The sequence below is a fragment of the Echinops telfairi genome, unplaced genomic scaffold (genome assembly GCF_000313985.2).
Source record: "Echinops telfairi isolate 266 unplaced genomic scaffold, ASM31398v2 ScPeMD7_1;HRSCAF=3_0, whole genome shotgun sequence".
Taxonomy (NCBI): Eukaryota; Metazoa; Chordata; class Mammalia; order Afrosoricida; family Tenrecidae; genus Echinops; species Echinops telfairi.
The window spans coordinates 77,650,049-77,658,352 of NW_022103896.1; the positions used below are offsets into that span (position 1 = coordinate 77,650,049).

The 8,304-nt window shown below is 40.9% G+C and overlaps 1 long non-coding RNA gene across 3 annotated transcripts in view; it reads right to left on the bottom strand.

Annotated features, from left to right (window-relative positions):
* Positions 1-421: 421 nt before the first annotated feature.
* The window catches only part of LOC123521299, a 27,098-nt gene continuing 19,215 nt past the window's right edge, over positions 422-8,304 (bottom strand). For 2 of the 3 annotated variants that reach the window (XR_006679790.1, XR_006679769.1), the window contains one exon: positions 2,030-2,068. This is a non-coding gene — a long non-coding RNA (uncharacterized LOC123521299). Of the gene's footprint in view, positions 447-2,029; positions 2,069-8,304 lie in introns of those variants that run through there. The other variant, XR_006679803.1, reaches the window with a different exon arrangement.

Sequence of the window (8,304 nt, forward strand, 5' to 3'; positions counted from 1 at the left end):
GATGAAGAAGTCCAGTTGCCTATTGATGGGCTTTGAGTATCCACTCTGCACCCACCCACTGTTACAATATTTTTTGTTCCTTGATGCTTGATACCTGATCCCTTCAACACCCTGTGATCACATGGACTGGTGTGCTTCTTCCATGTGGACATTGATGCTTCTGAGCTAGATGGCCACTTGTTTACCCTCAAACCTTTAAGATGCCAGATGCTATATCTTTTGATAGCCGGGCAGCATCAGCTTTCTTCACCACCTTTGCTTATGCACACGTTTGTCTTCAGTGATTGTACCAGGAAGGTGGGCACCCACTGATCTGATTTTTAGTTCTTTGATGTCTAATAACTGGTCCCTTCTGCACCTTGTGGTCAGACAGACTGGTGTGCTTCTTCCATATGGGCTTTGATGCTTCTGAGCTAGATGGCTGCTTGTTTATCTTTGCTGAAGGGCTGTGGGGAGGAGACGAGCCAATCAGGGTGCAGGGTAGCAACGATGAAACATATAACTTTCCTCTAGTTCTTAAATGCTTCCTTCCCCCCCACTATCATGATCCCAATTCTACCTTACAAATCTGGCTAGACCAGATGATGTACATTGGTACATATAGCAGCTGGAAACACAGGGAATCCAGGACGGATGACTCCTTCAGGACCAGTGGTGAGAGGGGCGAGGCCTGGAGGGTGAAGGGAATGTGGGGTAGAAAGGGGGAACCAATTACAAGAATCTAAGTATTGCCTTCTCCCTGGGTGAGGGACAGCAGAGAAGAGGGCGGGGGGGAGACGTCGGACAGTGTAACTTATGACAAAACTATAATAAGTTATGACTTATGAAGGGTTCAGGAGGGAGGGAGGAGTGGGGAGGGAGGGAGAAAATGAGCAACTGATATTAAGGGCTAAAGTGGAAGGCAAATGTTTTGAGAATGATGAGGGCAACAAATATACATATGTGCTTGACACAATGGATGGATGGATGGATTGTGATAAGAATTGTACAAGCCCCCAATAAAACAATTTAAAAAAAAAGATGAAGAAGTCACAAGCTAAGGGATATAGATCACCATAGAAGATGACAAAATGCAAGAAAACAGATTTTCTCAGAATCAGCCACATTGACACTTGAACTTTATTACAGTTAAGATTAGTTTAGATTTCTGATCTCCAGATCTGTACAAGAATGTTGCCATGGTATTTGAGGTAGTTTATTGTGCCAACCTGGCTGATAAACACGTGGGATTAATTGAAAGGCGGAGAGATCAATGGCTCAGCAAACCTCGTCTTTTTTGTCTCCTGCTCTTTGATCATTGGACCAGTGTGTGGCTGCCTTGCTTGTTCTGTGCCTCCATTTGGAAGCTACACTACCTGTAGGACACCTAACCTGTGGACTGTGTCACTGTAATTTGAGGTTCCTTCAAGAACTGCTTCACCACACCATTGGAATTTATATCTCTTGAGCTGGGGACTGTCAGACCCTGTCATCTGGCTGACTGTTGGTGACCTGCCTTGCAGTTTGCTGCCTGTGCCCAGATATCCTGGATTGCTCTAAAGAGGACTACCCGGCAGCCTTCAAGACTTGAAGGATTGCCAGTGCCTCACAGGAGTGAGTTGCACTGAGCCATTTGTACTGCTTTATAATTTAATTGTTCATTTCTTGTGTTATATATCTATCTATCTGTATAAATATATATAAAATGATTAGCATTCTTGTTTTGTTTCTCTAGAGAACACTGTCTCACACAGTATTTTATATCACTGCTGTTCTTAGATGCCATCTAATGGTTCCAACTCATAACAGCCCCATGTATGACAGATGGCAACACTGCCTGTTCCTGCCCCATCCTCACAAGTAGTGTGATATTTGAGCCCATTCTTGCGGTCACTGTGTTGATCCATCTCCTTGAGAAGCTTTCTCTTTGTCACTGACCTTCGATTGTGCCACGCAGGATGTCCTTCACCAGGGACCAGTCTCTCCTGATATGTAGAAATAAACTTACCATCCTCCCTTCTAAGGAGTATCCTGGTTGTACTTCTTCCAAAACAAAGTCACTTGTTTTTCTGGCAGTCCTTGGTACTTTCTATTGTCAATGAGGGAATTCAAATGCATCAATTCTTTTGCTCATGGTAATTTATTACAGTGGCAAAAAGAAATTGATAAAGTTAGGTATTGGATCATTACTCAGGAATGCATCCCCATTAACAGAGCACTACTACACTTAATTTTGAGCTCATAATATTTCTACTTTATTGTAATAAAAAATTATTCATTGAAAAAATATGAGCAACTTCTTGTGAATTTATCTGGTAAATCTTCAGGAAAAGTCAGCATATACTGTATTTTTACACAAATAATGCATGTGTGTTCTACATTTGTTTGCTAATTGTCTTCCCCCGTGAGATGTTTATATAAACATGCTATGCTAATGATTTTACAGCAATATATATATTTTAATTGTTTTAGCACATTTACAAAAAAATCTAGTAAAGGGAGGTAGAGTTGGCTAAAAAAAAATAGAATGCATGTGTGGTTTGTGGAAAATGTTGGTATCCCTATTTTTATAAAGGTTCATACCCTTTGACCCAATAATTACACATGTCCAAAGAAATAATTAGGAGCCCTGGTGTTGTAGTGGCTATGTGTTGGAGTGCTAATAGCAAGATCAGCAGTTCTAAATCATCAGGTAGTCCATGGGAGGAAAAAACGAGGCTTTCTACTCTCATAAAGAGTTACGGTCTTGGAAATCTACAAGAGTAGTTCTACTCTATCCTATGTGTTTCTATGAGTTGGCAATCAACTCAATGGCAGTATTTTCAAATGTAAAGAAATAATCAGTTGTATGGACTGAATTTGACTCCCCTTCCCCCTAAATAGGTGTTAAATTCTTTGATCCTTGTGCCTGTGGACATAATCCTTCTTGGAAATGGGGACTTCCTTTTTCTATGTTAAGAGCAGACCCTAAGCCTACCCACTTCTGAGACAGGCAATCTATGGGGGGTGGATGAAAGCAGGGAAGGCTGACTCCATGTGAGGATCCCAACAAAGTAAAGGTTGCCAAAGAATGGTCAGGAGTACTGACAGGGATGGAATCAACATGAACAAGACGTTGATTTGGACCTGGCCTCCAGAACTGTGAGAAAATAGTTTTTATTTGGTTCCTTAAAGACAATTATTTGTGGTATTTGTGTTACAACAGCACAAGGCAACTAAGATTAGAATAGCATAGAATGATGAGATCAGACTTTGTAAAATAGATCATAGAAAAACAATGCAGAAAAACATGAAACCAAAAGTTTGCTGTTTGAAAGTCAACAACATTGAATCGAGGAGAAGTATAGATTTGAATGGATGTATAACAGTTGAATTAGTAATGAAAGCAACTTTCCACAAAGAAAAGCTTAAGCTCAGGCCCAGAATTTGCACTGGTGAGTTCTACCAAAATATTTTAAAAATTATTCTGAATTATTTACCATATTTCCCCCAAATAGAGGAAGAAGTACTTCCAGCTCATTCTTTTATGCCCATACTACCCTCATAACAAAACCGAGACAAAGATATTACATGAAACTTAAAGTCTAATATCTCATTATGAATATTTAAAAAATCCAAACCAACTCACTGCCATGAACACAATTTAAACTCATAACAACCCTATTAGACAGGGTAGAATTGCCCCTGTGGGTTTCCAAGCCTGTCACTTTTTGCAGGAATAGCAAGCCTCAACTTTCTCTCCTGGAGTGGCTGACCTTCTGTGGTAGTTACATAATCTGGTGTCAATTTGCGGAGGGGTGGAGTCTAGTCTGTCAATCCGGTCACAGCTTGAGGACCTCATGAGGAGGCACTAAGGAGATAACTAGCTTGCTGGAGGCAGGACACTCACTCCCTGTAAGACATCCCTGCGGACAAGACACATGGAGCTACTCTAGAGCCTTGGAGCTGGAGGAGGCACGTGGAGACCCCTGCCAACACTGCGATGCTTTCACCGCCCCTGGATCTACAAGTCTTTCCACCCACTGACCTGTGATCTTCCTGCATTTGGTATCATTGCATGCGTTGCAAGAGTCTGAAGAGGAATTATAGACTGATATTGAACATATGGGTTAATATTGGACTTATGGACTTGATGTGAACTAGGTTGGGATGTTTTCTTAATATACAACTTCTTTTTTATATAAAGCTCTTTCTCATACACATATGAGTGTCTCTAAATTTGTTTCTCAAGTCTACCAAGACTAACACACCTTGTATTTAACAGCCAAACACATAATCACTACACCTCTAGGGCTCTATCATTATTAATTTAGATGGAAAACTCCCAAATCCAAAAAAATGATTGTACACCATAACCAAGTCGGAGTTATTCCAGGAATGTAAGGTTGTCTTTCCACCTTGAAATCAATTAATGTAATACACCATATCAATGGGATAAGGGAGGGAAGGGAAATGACCACATGATCAACTCAATAGAGGTGAAAAGATATTTTGACAAAATTCAACACCATTTCATAATACAAATATCAACAAATTTGTAATAGAAAGGAATGATCTCAAATGATAAAGACAGCTGCCAAAGCTTCATAGTGAGTAGATACGTAATGATCATAGATTTCCCTCTTCCCACTTCTTTTCAGCATTGTCCTGGAGTTCTAGTCAGGTCAGTTTCTCCAAAGAAGAGATATAAATGGCTAATAATCCGATGAAAAAAATACTCAGCATTACCCCCAGGAATCAAAACCACAAGTGATACTACTTCCCACCTGCTGCCGCTATTGTTAATGGCTAGAAAGCTGGCCCTGTTCATGAGAACTTATGCAAACAGGATTAAATGCTGTCTGATTCTGCACCAACCCCTCAGTAAGTTACAAATCAGATGGTTCATATCCACATGGTTTTCAACAGTATATCACCAGGCTTGTCTTCCTGTAACAACCAATAGAAGGCTGAAATTTTAAAAGCCAGACAATAATAAGGATTGGTAAGGATGTAGGGCAATTAGTATCTGCACATATTGCTGGTAGAATGTAAAATAATGCAGACACTTTGGTAAACAGTCTGGTAGTTACTTAAAATGTTAAATACATGAGAGACTTCAAAAAGTTCATGTAAATATTGAATGAAAAGTTTTTCCATTAGCTTTCTGAAGTCCCCTCAATTGACTTTTCTTATGTATGCTTGAAGTTCTGTCTTCAAGTGGAGAATGTCCTTCCTGCTCTGTGTCATTTTAAAAGCTTTTTACCCCCTCGTTTCCTTAAACCCTGGGGGGCTGTGGGCTGGGGCCTCAGAAAGGTAAAGCTCGATGTTATTGGATGGATGGAATTGTGAGTTTACTTCTCCAGGTGGAGATTAGATAAAAACAAACCAAATTTGCAGTTTTATTATTTCCAAACCCAACCAAACCCCCTGCCATCGAGTTGATGTCAACCCAAAGCAAGTTTGAAATTCTGACTTTTTTGCATTATTCTAAGAATCATGATTTGGTTATCAATGGGATAAATGATGCTTATGTTTCACTTCCGGATAAGAATGTTGTAGGCAGCCAAATAAACTGAAAAAGATGCATAACTCAATATGTTTCTTTTCATGCCTTAAATCCCCCCAAACGAGAGATTCACACTCTATGCCTAATTTTAGAAATCAGTTCATTGATACTTATATATATATTTTAGATAACCCTACAAGACAGAGGAGAACTGCCCGTTGGGTTTCCAAGGCTGCAAATCTTTACAGGAACTGAAAAGCCTCATCTACTGTGAAGCAGCAGGTGGATTCAAACTGCTGATCTTATGGTTAGCAGTGTGGCACATAGCTCAGAAGCCTGCCAAACCAAACAACTAAACTCAAGGCCATTGAGTCAAGGCTGACATATAGTGACCCTATAGGCAGAGTTTCTGAGACTAACTTTTTACCAGAGTAGAAAGCCCCATCTTTCTCCCTCAGAGCTGCTGGTGGTTTTGAACTGCTGACCTTTTGAATTGTAGCCCACCAGGGAGCCACTAAGCCTCCAGACCTCTCATAGCTATTATCTGGATAAAAATATTCTAATTTCTCAATTGAGAATACTCTGGTGAAATTAAGTCATGATAGAAAATTTACAACTTGAGAATGATGAGAGAAGCCATCCAGGAGAGAACTTCTTTGAATGGATTTTACTCTTAAGTCTAATAGATAGTTGGGTGCTGGAGACCTAGCAAACTAGTCTCAGCATCAGCTTTCAAACAGACACTCTCCTTAGTGGGCCTAGCATCTGATAGGCAGTCCTTTTGCATCGTGATTACAATGGCATGTGGCATCCCTCCATCCTTGAGTGGATCCAGCACCAGCTAAAGAGCCTTTTGTCTGTGATCTCAGCACCAGCCAAGTGGCAACTTTCCTGTAGTTCTAGCTTCTAGTGGCACCACCTCTTCCTTTGCTCTTCCAGTCCTAGGGTGGTACCTGCTTCCTTTAATTAATCAATCCCAGAGTTACATCAGTGTTGCTCTCTCAGCCCTTTCAAGACTTATGCAAGAAGTAATCTGCATTAAATTTCCTGTGTTTGAAATAACTAGAAGAGTGCTTGTTTTCCTTTCTGGTTCTGACATTGTACATCAAACCAACTTACATTCTACTGGCCAAAGTCCAGTCAGGCATTTGTCCCACCCAACTGCCAACTGTGCCAACTGCAAGAACAGAGTGGTTGGGAAATGGGGTCTTAGTCCATGATAAAGGAGAGGAGACACACACACACAGGTGGTACCCACTAGTCTGCCATACTGCCTAACAGGCCCAGAGAAAGTTAACAAAGACATCCAGGCAGTGGGATTTGTGCTTGGTTAGCTATGCCTCTGGGTGTAATCTCCTTTGAGTACAGTGATTTATTTGTTATGGCAGTTAAACCATGTGTTAGTCCAGGTAGACTAGAGAACAAATTCGTAGACACTCATAGGTGTATAAGAAAGAGCTTTATATACAAGAGCAATTGAATATTGAGAAAACATCCCAGCCCAATCCAGATCAACTCCTTAAGTTCAATATTAGCCCATATGTCCAATACCAATCTATAAATTCCTTTTCAGATTCACAAAACACATGCAGTGATGCCGAAGGCAGGAAGATCACAGGCTAGCGAATGAGAAGTCTTGTGGATCCAGCGGCATTGTAGGCATCTCAGCACTGGCTGGGGTCTCCATGTGGCTTTTCTGACTCCAGAGGTTGTTCCATGTATCTTGTCAGTAGAGTCTCTCAGGAAGTGAGCAGAGAGAGAATGTGACTCCTGCCTTCAGGGAGGAGTACCGGAGTTCCCAGACTCCATAGGAGAAGGCCATGCCCACAAAGAAGCCTCATTGGCTATTTAATAATTGACAGGCTAAACTTTACCCCTTCACTCTTAATCCTCAAATCGACACCGGATTATGTAACTATCACAGACCACCCCTTGTCAATTTGACACTTTCACAGAACTCTGTAGTCATATATAATTCTCAAACAAACAATAATAAAATCATATCTGGACCTAGCAGATGAAACTATAATCCATATCATTCAATATGTGCCACCCTCATTTAAACATAATATTCTATAAGTGAACAAAGCAAAAATATCCTATGCTTAAAAATTGCAGATAAGTATAACATCTAAACTTTAATCCTATAATACTATGAATATATTCCCCCACCTATCAAAGTTTGTAAGCCAGCCACTTCATGCCTTTATCCACCCCATTTTGGATGGGGACTGCCCACTAACATCAACCCAGTGGTCTGAGAGAGACCATCATATTCTTTGACGTAAAGAATTTTCATCCCAGTTGGAACCTTGTGAAGTCCACATCCATAAGCAAAGTCAAATCAGGGCAGGCCATACAGAAAGTCAGCAACAATATGCACCAGTTCACAGGCTCAAATATCTTCTCTTCATCTGGTGGGGTTCTGGTCAACTCAATGTGGGCTTTTCCATCACAGGGCTTTCCACCCTGATGGACACAGGGTGTCCATCACTCGCCTTGCCTTAGACCATGGCCCCATCACAAATTCTCAACAACCCTAGCCCCCTTGTGCTAAGTCAAGAACTTCAGACCATTCAACTGGCTTTCGTCTTCTCCTTTTGTTCCTGTGAACCAGGCCCATAGTGCCAGTGGCCAGACTCAACCCATCTCTATTTTTATGCATTTCTCCTACTTCCACTAAACAAGGGATCCAGGTGGTCACCTAGCAAGCATTTCAGCCTGCCCACAGGCTTCCTTTAATATTCAGTCCTAGAGAGGAGTTTTCTTCATAGTTCCAGATTTTTTCCAGCTTCTGTCAAAAACCACTAGAATTCAAACTTCAAAAAGCCAAAAAG